We start from the raw sequence: 14,540 nt of genomic DNA on the forward strand, positions 1-14,540 counted from the left end.
ACATGAATTTGCTTCATGTTATCAACTGTATAGTATTTACATTGTAGTATTTACAACTATTTATATAGCATTTAAATTATATATTGTAAGTACTCTAGAAATGATTTAAATTATAGAGGAGGATGTTCTTAGATTATATGCAATTACTATGCTATTTTATATAAGGCACTTTAGCATCCCTTGGTTTTTGGTATCTGCGATGGGACTTAGAACCAGTCCCCCACAGATAATGAGGGAGGACTGTGATTACTTTGCCAAGTAATGTACTAAGCCGAACAGTTCAGTAACAGTGAGTAATAATAGTCAAAAATCACTGCCCTCATGGTGCTCACTTTCTAGTGAGTGATAAGACAGATATTATAGAAATGGATATGATGTCATAGCATTTCAGTGATTAGTGTTATAAAGGAAATGTAAACATGTAAGGGGATGTTAGGTAGTTAGGGAAGTCCTTTGAGATAGTAATATTTGTGCAGAGATCTGAATGATATGAAGGACCCCATGAATGTATCTTGAACATAAGCATTAGTGCCGAGTCAGTGGTGTGTTTAGTGTGTCTAAGAAATAGGAAAGAGCTGGAACAGAGTGAACAGTGTGGGGAAGAATAATAGAAAATAGGGAGAAGAGGTAGCCAGGGTCTAGATAATGTAGGGACTTGACTAAGTGTCTAGGTTTTATTTTCCATTTGAGAGGAGGTTATTGGAAGGTTTCGAGAATGGAGGTGATTTGATCTTATATATGCTTTGAAAGGCAAGAGTGATGCAACCAGAGTGACTGGTTAGGAGGCAGTTGTAATATTTGAGGCAAGAGATGATTATGGGTTGAACCTAAAGTGTTACCAGAGGGATGGATTTGGGATATGTTTTGAAGGTCATAGAGATGATAACCTGGATTGGATGTGAGGTCTGAGTATAAGAGTTAAGAATGACTCTAATGATGGCCTTAACAGTTGAATACCATTTACTGAGATGAGGAACACTGGGTGAGACAGGTTGGGGGGATGCAGAACTTAAGGGTTTGGTTTGGGTATATTGACTTTGAATTTCCTGTTAAATGTTTCAGGTTGAGATATTGAGTAGGCTGTTGGATGTGTAAGTCTCGAGGTCTGGGCAAATAAAAATTTGGGAGCTGATCAGTGTAGAGATGCTATTTAGAGCCCTGAGACTTCTTTTTTTTTTTTTTTTTAGCTATTTCTTGGGCCGCTCCAGTGGCACTTGTCTTTTGTTGTTGTTGTTGTTGTTGTTGCTATTTCTTGGGCCGCTCCCTCGGCATATGGAGGTTCCCAGGCTAGGGGTTGAATCGGAGCTGTAGCCACCGGCCTACGCCAGAGCCACAGCAACGCGGGATCCGAGCCACGTCTGCAACCTACAGCACAGCTCACGGCAACGCCGGATCGTTAACCCACTGAGCGAGGGCAGGGACCGAACCCGCAACCTCATGGTTCCTAGTCGGATTCGTTAACCACTGCGCCACGACGGGAACTCCCCCTGAGACTTCTTGAGATTATGTGGATAGTGAATGTAGATAGAGAAGAGATGAAGTTCTTGGACTGAGTTGTGGAGTATTCTTGACACAATAAAAAATGCCAGAGTTGAAAGAATCTTTTGATAACTTCAGGAGTAATACTTTGCTGAGAAAGAAAACCCAACAGGTGCTAACTAGTCAAGACAGAGAGACAAAAATAAAATGGTTGAGGAACAAATTGCTTTTTTTCTTTTTTTTTTTTTGTCTTTTTGCCTTTTCTAGGGCTGCTTCCCATGGCATCTGGAGGTTCCCAGGCTAGGGGTCTAATTGGAGCTGTAGCCGCCAGCCTATGCCACAGCTCATGGCAACACCGGATCCTTAACCCACTGAGCAAGGCCAGGGATCGAACCCGCAACCTCATGGTTCCTAGTCCAATTCGTTAACCACTGCACCACAACGGGAACTCCACAGATTGCTATTTTTTAATCTGTTAAATAGCTCTTTGTGTCACAGAGACCACAACACTTATTTTATATGAAATTAAGGACCAGAGTACCTATTTCTACTTGATTACTATGAAAAGATGGCCAAAGTGGTCATTACCTTCCTAGATATCATTGTGGTAGGAAACATAAGATAAATTCAAGTTTATAAAATGAACGAATGAGAGGAGTTCTCTTGTGGTGTGGTGGGTTAAGGATCTGGTGTTGTCACTACAGTGGCTTGGGCTGCTGCTCTGGCATGAGTGAGTTCCTTCCCTGGCCCAGGAACTTCCACTTGCTGAGAGTGCAGCTTAAAAACAAAACAAAAGAAAAACAAAAACAAGAGAGATTTCAAAAGACATGATGCCGCTTACTCATTAACATGATGACTGTTTCTAGATTTGAAAATTTATAGTGTAAGTGAGATGAAGCTGTCTCCTAATTATTTATCCTATCATCGGGCATTGTTAAACCTTCCTTTAAAGAAGCTGATTTTTTGGAGTTCCCATTGTGGCTCAGTGGAAGTGTGTCCAACTAGTATCCATGAAAATGCAGGTTAGATCCCTGGCCTCGCTCAGTGGGTTAAGGATCTGGTGTTACCATGAATGTAGTGCACGTCTCAGACATGGCTCTGATCCTGTGTTGCTGTGGCTAGGCTGGCAGCTATGGCTCAGGTTTGACACCTAGCCTGAGAACTTGCATATGCAGTGGGTGTGGCCCTAAAAAGAAAAAAAAAAAAAGCCAGTTTTTCATCTGTGGACCTAATTTGTCAACACATCTAATATATAAGATGTAACTAACTAATACTTGTAGCAGTTAGGGGCTTAATACCATTTAGGTTGACTTACTGCTTTTTGTGGGACATGTTTTCTGGATGTGGGTAAGGATCTATTTAAATGTATTTGAGGTGTCAGAAACTGGAATAGAAATAACAGATGATAAAGGCAATCACAGTATATAGGTGATTGTTGTTGACTTAAAAACCTATCAGAAATCCTCTTAGCTAATGCATGAAATGGATACTCTTGCTTGAGCACACAGCTTCAAACTTAACAATCCACCTCTACTGTTAGGAAAATGTAGAGCCCATCTGTTGAATTGGCACTATGCCTAAAAGGCTGGTAGTTTTGGACTTTGTCAGTCCAAGAAGAGAAATTAATTCCAGAACATTGAGGGGAAACTTGCCTAATAACAACATTTTCCCTAAGGTTTATCTGCTCTCTTATTGCTATCTTATAGAAATCACCAGAGAATTGAGAATCCATAATCACATATGATTTCTTTTCCCCAAGTTTTAAGTCAGTTATCGTTTATGTGCATTAAAGAGCCAAGTTTTCTGCCACATAAATAGTATCCTTATAAAACATTGTCAAAATTTCCAGGTAGTTTAGAGGTGATCTTCTTAAGTAGAACTGAGATGTTTAAGAAAGTAGTATGATTTGGGATTCAGATAAGCCTCTAAAAATATTTCTAGATGAATTTGTTCCACAAAAATCTGTAAATTATTTACTGAGACTTAGAACTAGGTGGTTTAAAGTGGCCACCTCCTAGTTCATGGGCATCCATTCTGTACCTTATCTTAGAAGCTGGCCTTAAAACCAAAGGATCGTAACCTTTTTGTGGTGGTGGTGGCAGTGGTCATGAGCCCCATTAAGACTATAATGAAACCTTTGCACTCTTTCCCCCAGAGTGTACATATATGCATAAAAATTTTGGTATATAATTTTGGGGTTCACGGGCAATTTTGATTTTAGGCCAACATACCTTGTCTGCATAAGCATCTTAATTATGAATGTTATGAAATGACAATGCATTCTTTACCTGTTCTGCATTGAGACAGAGCAGCTAAAGAATGCATTGCAACAGAGACCGCATTTAAAAATGGACGTAAACTCACATAGGGATGGTGGTTGAAGTAAATCTTTGCTGGACTGTGTGTTATGTGACGACTTTCCTTTTCCCTTCACCATTTTGGTAATGCAATAATTTCTGGAGAATCATCAGTTAAAGCAACATACCAATGTTAGAATGGCAGGCTGGGTATAAAAAAAGTAATTCTCCAAATTCGGTAAAATGGCGTCAGTCATAATCATCTATCTTTGCCTCACCCTTCCTACAGTTACCTAGCCTCCCTAGCTATATCCCACACACCTCTCTGAATGCACTTTCTGAATCCAGACCTGACCATGTGCCCTGACAGGAGGCACTCTTTAGCACTCTTCAAGATCCTGCCTGCCTCCTTAGCTTTGTGTCTCATTGGGCCTCTTATTCTTGCGCTTCAGCTGTTTGGAACTGTCATTCCCACGCATGGTTTGTTTATATCTCCATGACTTTCATGTTCCTCCCAGTGCCTGGCTGCTTAGAGAACACCTACCCAACTTCTGAGACAAAGTTCAAGTTGATGCTGTGAAGCCTTACCTGGCCACCTCCCCTCCTTTGGTGAACAGTATGCACTCATTTCTCTTTGGCATATACCTAGGAGTGGAATTACTGGGCTACAGGGTAAGCATGTTTTTATCTTTAGTAAATACCGTCAAATAGTTTTCCAGATTGATTGTATGACTTTGTAACTTTATCAGGCTCCACATCTTCCCCAACATTTGTTGTTGCCATTCTTTTAAATGTGAGCCATTTTGATGAGTAGTAGTATTTCATTGGTATTGATGTGTGTATTTCTCTGATGACTGGTAAGGTTGAGCATCTTTTTATGTGTTGGTTGTACATTCGGACATCCTCTTCTAAAGTGCCTGCTCTTAATATATATTCTGAATGTAATTCCTTTCTCAAATATATGCACTGCAAATATCATCCAATGTGTGGCCTGCTTTTTCACTCTTTGGTATCTTTTGATGAACAGAAGTTCTTATTTTTGTTAAGCCCAATTTGTCTTTTTTTTTTCCCCCTTTTCTTTCTTCTCTAATTTGAAGAGATAATGTAATTGGGGGTAGGAGGAAATGGAGAATTACTTATTAATAGGCATAAAGTTTCAGTCAAGCAAGATGAATAAACTCTAGAGACTTCTTGTACAGCATTGTACCTGTAGTCAACAATAGTGTATTGTACACTTAAATTTTGTTAAGAGGGTAGATCTCATGTTAATTGTTCTTACCACAATAAAATAAAATAATAAAAAGATAAAGAGGTGTGTAGTAGGTGGTAGTCTATTGAATGGAAACAAAAAGGAGAAAAATGTATTAAGAAAATAGCTAGTCAGTATTAAAATAATGGAGTTATAAAATATACTCAGAAGCTATTGGGTTCGTTTTCTCCATTTCATGTGTAAATGAACAAATGAGACTTGAGAGGTGTGTGCATGTGGTGGTATATGTATATTTCAGATCTTTTTAAAATGTTTTATTGGATTTATGTTTATTTATAAAACTAATACAAATTTTGTAATAGATCAAGAAAAAATATATTTAGGAGTTCCTGTTGTGGCTCAGCAGGTTAAGGACCCAACATTGTCTCTGAGGTTGTGGGTTCAACCCCTGGCTTTGCTCAGTGGGTTAAGGATCTGGTGTTGCTACAAGCTGTGGCATAGGTCGCATATGCAGCTCAGATCCAGTGTTGCCACTTTGACCCCTGGTCCGGGAACTTCCCTATGCCACAGGTGTTGCTGTAAAAAGGAAAAAAGATTTATAAATAATTTTTCCTTTTCATTTTCAAACTTTTCCCTAGAGTAACCAGTAGTATCAGTTGGTGTATAATCATCCATACTTATTTCTATATATATACAGATACATCTCTTTCTACCTTTTATAAATGTGAGATCATGCTTGCATTTTTACTTAATCTCATGGCTATATATTTGTGTGTGTGTTTATATATACTTAGTTATTTTTGTGTATGTGGCCACATCAAGGAGTGTTGGAATAAATATCCTTTTATTGGTGCTTTTATTTTTCTGTGATAGTAAATGTAACTTTCCAAAATGATGCTGACCACTAGTGCCCTCTTTCCCACCTTGCCAGTATTAGTTCTTACCTTTCATAAATTTCAACCAAACTCATGAGCAAAAAATATCTTATTTTAATTCATACCTCCCTGACTATTAGTGAGATAGTTCATCTTTTTATATTTCTAATTAATTTGTCTGTCTCTTCTGTAGTTGCCTATGCATATCTCCTCTGTATCTTTTCTTTATGGAATAATGTTGCATGTAAGAGATGTTAATCTTTTTTCATGTTTATCATATTTTCTCCCAATCTGTTATTTTTTTCTTTTTTCAACTTATTTTTTATTCTCCCAATCTATTGTCTTTTGATTTTGTTCACGTCTTACATTATAGGTATATAATACTTTTATGTAATCAAGTTTGTGAGTATTTTCCTGTATGGTTTCTAGTTTCCTGATTTGCTTAAGAATGTTTTTCGAGAATTCCTTTGTGGTTCAGCGGTAAAGAACCTGACTAGTATCCGTGAAGGTGTGGGTTTGATCCCTGGCCTTGCTCAGTGGGTTAAGGATCTGGCGTTGCCATGAGCTGTGGCGTAGGTTGCAGATGTGGCTTAGATCTGGCATTGCTGTTGCTGTGGTGTAGGCCAGCAGCTGCCACTCTGATTCAACCCTAGCCTGGGAACTTCCATACGGGTGTGGCCCGAAAAAAAAGAAAAAAAGAAAAAAAGGAGTATTTCTTAACCATACACTATAAAAATATTTGCAAATATTCTTCAAGTACTTTTATTTTTCCATATAACTTAAATTCTTTTTTTTTTTTTTTTTTTGGTCACACCTGTGATATGTGGAAGTTTCCAGGCCAGGAATCAAACCCATGCCATAGCAGTGACCCACGCCACTGCAGTGACAGTGCCTGATCCTTATCCTGCTGTGCCACAAGAGAATTCCCAGAAATTATTCTTGTGTTAAATGTGAGGAATGGATCTAACTTTTTTTGCTTCAACTGGATAGCCAGTTAGGTCAACCCGAAGCAAATATATATCAGATAAATCAGCTTCTTGCCATATTGAAATCTCTTTAATTGAAAAAGGTCTTTACAGGACTGTTAGTAGCCCATATTCTATTTTTATGAAAGGTAAGAAGGAACCCCTTCCAGAAGATACTTCATTTTGATCTACCAGAAAAATTTTAAACAGCTTTATTGAGATATAATTTATGTGGTATACAGTTCACTAATTTGAAGTGTACAATTCAGTGGTTTTTAGTATATTCACATAGTTAGGCAACCATTTCCACTATCTAATTTTAGAATATTTCATCCTGTTATACCTTAGCAGTCATACCTCTTCTTCCTAGGTATTCTCCTTTTACCCTAGCCCTAGGTAACCACTAGGGATACCTTTATCAAATATTTATGGATTTGTTGTTTTGAACATTTCATACAAATGTTGAAATACAGTGTTGTTTGTTGCATCTAGCTTCCGTCTTTTAGCGTGTTTTCGGTTTTCATCTATGTTGTAGCATGTATCAATACATCTGCCCCTCATATCTGTGGGTTCCACATCCACACATTCAACTAACCATAGATTGAAAATATTGGGGGGGAAAAAATTCCAGAAAGTTCTGCAAGGCAAAACTTGGAATTTGTTGCATGCAACTGTTTTACACAGCATTTACATTGTGTTTAAACTGTTTATGTAGCATTTACATTGTATTATGTTTAAGCCATCTAGAGATGATTTAAATGCATGTAGGTTATATGTGAATACTGTGCCATTTCCTATAAGGGGCTTTTGAATATCTTTGAATTTTGACATCTGGGGGTTCTGGAAGCCACGCCACAGGTACTGAGGGGGTGACTGTACTTTAAGCCTTTTTTTGATGAGTAACATTCTATTGTCTGGATAATGTTGCTGTGAACATTTGTGTACAAGTTTTTGGGTAGATAAATGTTTTCATTTCTCTTGGGTATATACCTAGGAGTGAAATTGCAAGGTTATGTGGTAACTTTTTTTTTAACCTTTTGAGTGACTGCCAGATTGTTTTCCAATGCAGCTGCACCATTTTAAATTCTGACTTCAATTTTCCACAGAAAAGTTTTATGAAAAACAAATGTAAGATATTTACAATGTGAATGGTGTACTCTTGGAAGGACTCTTTTTATTTAGTGTTACAACCAAGTGGGTTGGCTAGGAGTTGACAAGGATTCTTACTCTCATGACTAGGATTCTGAATCTCATGACTAGGAATCTCATGACTAGGATTCTTATTCTCATGGAACCAGTAGTCTAGAGTAAAATATGGGTATTAAGCATATAACTTATTAGTATAAGTGTTAAGAGACTTACATTATGCTCTGTAAGCACTTAATAGGGAGATATCCCCTGGTCTAGGGGGTTAGGAAGTATCTCCCTGATGAGGTGACCTTTAAGTTGAGATGGAAAGGTTGAGTAGCAGTTATCCAAGAAGAGGGTGAAGAGGGTTCCAGGCAGAGAGAACTAACCGTATGTTCTCCTAAAGGGAGGAAGACAGACATTTGAGGAACTGAAAGGTACTTACAACACTTATATGTCACACATATATTAATTTTTCCTTTTGGGGGTTGTTCTTTGCCCCTGCCTCTGCTCATAGAAGAGTGGGAAATGGTGTGGCTAGAGGTAGGTAGGGACAGATAATAACAAAAAAGTAGACAAGTATGCGTTAAGTACTTTTTAAGTACTTCTTATATGTTGGTTTATTGAACCCTCACAACAGTTTCTATTCACCAATTAGAGAACAAGGCATGGAGTGCCTTGCCCAAAATTAATATACCAAAACTGGGATATGAGCCTGCGTATTCTGGGTCTAGAGTTTGTATCCTTAACTACTGTACTATCCTGCAAATCTAAGTTATAAATGATGATTAGAATTGGGGATTTTTTTATCCAAAGGTTAGTATCAAAGAATCCAAAGGTTTTAAGCAGAGAAATAACATAATTAGATCGTTTTTAAAATCATCTTTCTGGCTGCATCTTGGGGAAGGGACTAGAAGAGAGCAGGATAGCTATGCAAAGAAGCTAGAAGACCAGTACTATATTCTAGGCAAGAATTGTTTCTTTGGACAAGCAAGTGGCAATGGAATTGAATTAGAATTGGGTGTAATAAAAAATTATTTATGTGGTTTTCACAAGTTTGGTTGTTAGGTTGGGAGTCCAGGATGATCCCTTGGTTTCTGACTGGAACAGTTGGTGGTACTGTGATTACTTAGCTAATACATAGTCTAAAAATACAATAGTCTTTTCTAAAAAGTTTTAAAGAGCATGAAACCCAGGACAAATTGAAATGCGTAATGAGCTATAAGTCTTTAAAAGTGTAAAATAGTTCATTTACATCTGGTTTTGAATGTCAAGAAATAGAACAAGGATTACAGTCTCTAACTATGTTTAATAAAGACCACAAAGAAAAATGAAAATTTATCATAGATGAGACAAGCTAGATTTTACTTATTTTAATATAAAAATTTGCCAATATTGTTTAGTCTGCAGTGTGGTAATGTTACCTTTTTTACTAAGTTAAAACTTACAAAACTCCATTCACTTTTTGTTCATATATTATACTACCTCGCTCTCTCCCTCTGTATTTATATCATATACATAAATTTACATCTGTTTGCTTGACCTTTCCACTTAAATGTTTCACAGGCATCAAAAATTTAACATATTTATTACTGAACTCTTAATCTTCCCTTCTGTCTCATCCTGACAAATAGCCTACAGAATGTTAGCGCCCTGAGGGCAGGATTTTTCCAATACTACTATGTAAGTTACTGTTACATGATAGGTAGTCAGTAAATATTTGTTGAAGGAGTGTCTAAATGGTACCACCTTATAATTCTCCAGTTGCTCAAATTTTCATTTTTTTCTTTGCCTCCTCTCCTGTGTCTCGCTGACAAATCTTGTCAGTTAAGTCTCTAAAAAATCTCTTTATTTATTTATTTTTACTTTTTAGAGCCGCACCCACAGCGTATGGAAGTTCACAGGCTAGGGATCGAATCAGAGCTGCAACTGCTGGCCTGCACCACAGCCACAGCAACGCCAAGATCCGAGCCATGTCTGTGATTTACACCACAGGTCATGGCTACACCGGATCCTTAACCCACTGAGTGAGGCCAGGAAGTGAACCCACATCCTCATGGATACTAGTCAGGTTCCTTACTGCTGAGCCACGATGAGAAATCCTTAAAATATCTCTTCATCCATCCATTTTTCTTTATTTCCAGTTGCTACTACCCTGATCTTCCATCTTATGACTGGTACTCCAGAATCAACTTTTGCTATCTTTTTAATCCTTCCATAGCTACCGGAGAAGTTTTCTTAAAATGTAAATTATATCTTATTACTCCTCCACTCAGAGCTTCTTTTTAGATTCCATATCTTTCATGTCAGCCAGCAAGGCCTTCTGCAGGCTATTTTCAGTAATCTTTATCATTTTCATTTTGTGGTATTCTCCCTTTGGTTTATCTACTGTTAATCTTTTTTTTTTTTTTAATATTTATTTATTTATTTATTTATTTATTTATTTATTTATTTATTTATGTCTTTTGTCTTTTTGTTGTTGTTGTTGTTGTTGCTATTTCTTGGGCCGCTCCCGCGGCATATGGAGGTTCCCAGGCTAGGGGTTGAATCGGAGCTGTAGCCACCAGCCTACACCAGAGCCACAGCAACGCAGGATCCGAGCCGCGTCTACAACCTACACCACAGTTCACAGCAACGCCGGATCGTTAACCCACTGAGCAAGGGCAGGGACCGAACCTGCAACCTCATGGTTCCTAGTCGGATTCGTTAACCACTGCGCCACAACGGGAACTCCTACTGTTAATCTTTATACTAGGTCTCAACTTAAAGTTCGATGCTTTTATTTTATTTAGTTATTATTATTATTATTTTGCTTTTTTTTTTAGGCCCGCACTCGTGGCATATGAAGAGTCCAGGCTAGGGGTCCAATTGGAGCTGCAGCTGCCAGCCTACACCACAGCCGCAGCAACGCAGGATCCAAGCTGCGTCTTCAACCTATACCACAGCTCATGGAAACACCAGATCCTTAACCCACTGAGTGAGGCCAGGTCAAACCCGCAACTTCATGGTTCCTAGTCAGATTCATTTCCACTACACCACGACAGAAACTCCAAAGTTAAATGCTTTTATAAAATATCCCTGTCCCTCCAAGTTTCCTTGATGTACTACCTCATATAGTAGTATTTTCACATTTATTAAAAGTTATATATATTTATAGGATTAGTCGTTGATCTGTCTCCCTGTCTAAAATTTAAAATTCATCTTACTTACAAAACAGAAATAGAGTTACAGATCTAGAAAACATAATTGTTACCAAAGGGGATAAATTTGGAATTTGGGACTAATAGAGACAGTATATTTAAAATAGATAAATAACAAAGACCTAATATTTAGCACAGGGAACTGTATTCAATATCTTATAATAACCTATAATGGAAAAGAATCAGAAAAAGAGGAAGTTCTCTTGTGGCACAGTGGGCTAAGAATCTGGCCTTCTCGCTGCAGTGGCATGGGTCACTGCTGTAGCACAGGCAAGGCCAAAAAAAAAGAATCTGAAAAACAATACATATACAGGGAGTTCCTGTTGTGGTTTATCGTTAACAAACCCCACTAGTATCCATGAGGACACAGGTTTGATCTCTGGCCTTGCTCAGTGGGTTGGGGATAAAGTATTGCCATGTAGCATAGGTCACAGAAGTGGCTCAGATTCAATTTGACCCCTAGCCTGGGAACGTCCATATGTTGCAGGTGTGTCCCTAAAAAGACAAAAAGGTTCATGATACCAAGAACCATGTTTGTACTATTTATGACTATATCTGCAGTGGGTGTCACAATTCTCAAAACATATTTAGAGACTCTCAGAATATTTATTGAATTAATGAAAGGATAGATTAAGAGTGATGAATTCATAAAGGAAATTCTGGAATGGTTAGATAGTTGGAGAGCTAGTAGAATGTGTGATCATAGCAGCCATAGCAGTCAAGAGTTTCAAATATCCAATATGCTAAATGTAGCAGAGAGGAGTAATAAGAGCAGAACTAAAAATGGTCTTTGGGAGACAGCATAACATAGTGTTTAAGAGAAGCCAGATGGGCCTAGGCTTTACCTTTTATTGCCTGTTAACCTAGTTTTCATCTCTAAAAATAGAGTAATAGTAGTAACCACCTCATGGTGATGGTGAGGCTTAAATGAGATAATCTATATAAATCTTTCAGCGTTAGTCTTGCATATATTAAGAGCTCAGTAAAATTTATTTTTATTATTTTAAAATTACTAATGCTGAACCCACTGTAATGATTCAATATTTGTAGTACTTAGAAAATATGTATAGTTGACCCTTGAACAATATGAGGGTTGGGGCACTGACACTTCAAACAATTGAAAACCCACAAAGTCTGCCCTCTGAATTGCAGTTCCTCAATATCTATGGAGTCAGCCAGATCATGTAGCACCCCGGTATTTACTATTGAAAAAAAATCTGCATTTAAGTGGACCTGTACAGTTCCAACCCTTTTTTTCCAAGGGTCAACTTAAATTAGTAATTTTCTAAAAAGTTTGTTCACAGCTAAAATGATCTGGGCAAAAGGGCTTTGGAAAGATCTAATGTTAGTTTCCTTTGAATTTGGGCTAAACTGTTTTGGATTGTTTCACTTGTTTGAAAATATAAATCCCAAAGTTACATGTGAGAAGAATGTTGAATTTGCCTCTTTGAGCATGAGTGACAAGATTCTAGCATTCTTTGTTTTGTGTTTCTCCATGAAACTGTGTTTTAAGTTGAAAATATTATAGTAGGAACTAGAATACGTTGTATAACAACATGGCGTCCTTGCTCCTGGATGAAAAACGTAGATTGTATAGATACATCTTTCCAAAAGCTGAAAGAATATCATTCTGGTATAGATATCTTTCCAAAAGCTGAAAGAATATCATTCATGAAGAACATTGCTTTGAAAGTTCAAAAACAACATTTTGGCAGCTGCTGTAGGGACTGCCTTTCAAGCAGTTTGCATTTAGCAGATAAAAAGCATTCTTTGTTGCGAAGTATCTTCAGAAATTGGATTTGTCTTTACTAGAAAACACTTAAATTTGGTATGTAGGGTTTGCCAATCATGATTTTCCAGTCGTGCTGTCTAAATGGATCCACAAAATATGCCCTGAGGCATACGGTTCTTTTTCCTCTTTGATCAAGTTAAGGAAACGTAATATTTACCTATTCTTATATATACATTTCTAGCATAGTGATCAGTGTTTTCAAATTAATTCCTTTTCAGTTTGTTGATATTCTGCTATATTTAATAATCTGTGTCGCTTGATTTCATTTTTTTCTATTTTTCAAATAAAGAGAATCATCTTCTCCAAACCCTTTTCTAGAATGTTTTGAAAGTGAATAAATGCTGGTAAAAAAATGCCATGAGTTCTTTCTTTGAAAGAAATTCTGAAATTCTACTTTATAAATATACATTAAGACTTGTGGAATTTTTTATTATGAAAATAAAAAATTACATGGAAATTTAAAAAATGTGTGTAGTTATGAGTAGTGAATATAAAAGCAGTTGTTTTTATCCAAGAAAGGATTTAATAACTAACCAGAAAGATAATGTGGCAGGTCCATGAGTTCATCATTAGAAGCAGGAAACCCACGGTAGGCATTAGAATTTAAGAACATGAAAGAAAGAGGGGGGGAGGAGTTCCCATCATGGCGCAGTGGTTAACGAATCCGACTAGGAACCATGAGGTTGCGGGTTCGGTCCCTGCCCTTGCTCAGTGGGTTAATGATCCGCGTTGCCGTGAGCTGTGGTGTAGGTCGCAGACGCGGCTCGGATCCTGCGTTTCTGTGGCTCTGGTGTAGGCCGGTGGCTACAGCTCCGATTGGACCCCTAGCCTGGGAATCTCCATATGCCACAGGAGCAGCCCAAGAAATAGCAAAAAGACAAAAATAAATAAATAAATAAATAAATAAATAAAATGGGAAAAAAAAAAAGAAAGAGGAGGGGGAAAAAACTAGAAAAGAAACAAATTGAAGCCAATAAGATATAACCCACATACGGCATGAATTAATTGAAATATTTATGGAGCATTACCTGTGTGCAAGGTGCTTGGATACTACATTGAACTAAAGGGACAAAAATCCATTTCCATGTAGACTTTACATTCCAATGGAAGCATATAAACAATACAAACATTGTATATCAGATGGTGAGAAGAGCACTGGAGAAAAAGCAGGATATAGTGTGAAGAGTTGGAATGGGTGTTTTTCTTTTTTCTTTTGGTCACGCCTGTGGCATGTGGATATTCCCAGCCAGGGATCAAATATGCGCTACAGCAGTAGTTCACCCCATCTTGGGACAAAGTGGGAAGACTGGTAGGAGATGGAAGAGAGGCAGAGGGATTGTAAGGCCTTTTAGACTGTTTTAAGGACTTTAGCTTTTACTGTGAATGAGATAAGCCATTGAAGGGTTTTGAGCAGATTGACAAGCTGACATGGACTTTAAAAGGATCGTTCTACTGTTGTGTTGAGAAGACTATGAAGACATACAAAGGCTGGAACAAGGAACCATTTAGGAGGCTATTGAAATAGTCCAGATCAGATATTATCACTTGGACCTGATTAGTAGCTATCAAATTATAAATAGATTCTGCATGTATT

The 14,540-nt window shown here is 37.6% G+C and overlaps 1 protein-coding gene across 5 annotated transcripts in view; it reads left to right on the top strand.

Annotated features, from left to right (window-relative positions):
* ASH1L (ASH1 like histone lysine methyltransferase) overlaps window positions 1-14,540 on the top strand; it is a 185,672-nt gene that overhangs the window by 12,163 nt on the left and 158,969 nt on the right. For 2 of the 5 annotated variants that reach the window (XM_047784346.1, XM_047784347.1), the window contains exon 2: window positions 4,295-4,448. The exons of the other annotated variants lie outside the window; for them this stretch is intronic. The gene's annotated coding sequence lies outside the window, so the exon portion shown is untranslated. The remainder of the gene's footprint in view (window positions 1-4,294; window positions 4,449-14,540) is intronic. 5 annotated transcript variants of the gene reach the window in all.

This window comes from Phacochoerus africanus, chromosome 6, assembly GCF_016906955.1.
Source record: "Phacochoerus africanus isolate WHEZ1 chromosome 6, ROS_Pafr_v1, whole genome shotgun sequence".
NCBI classification, from domain to species: domain Eukaryota; kingdom Metazoa; phylum Chordata; class Mammalia; order Artiodactyla; family Suidae; genus Phacochoerus; species Phacochoerus africanus.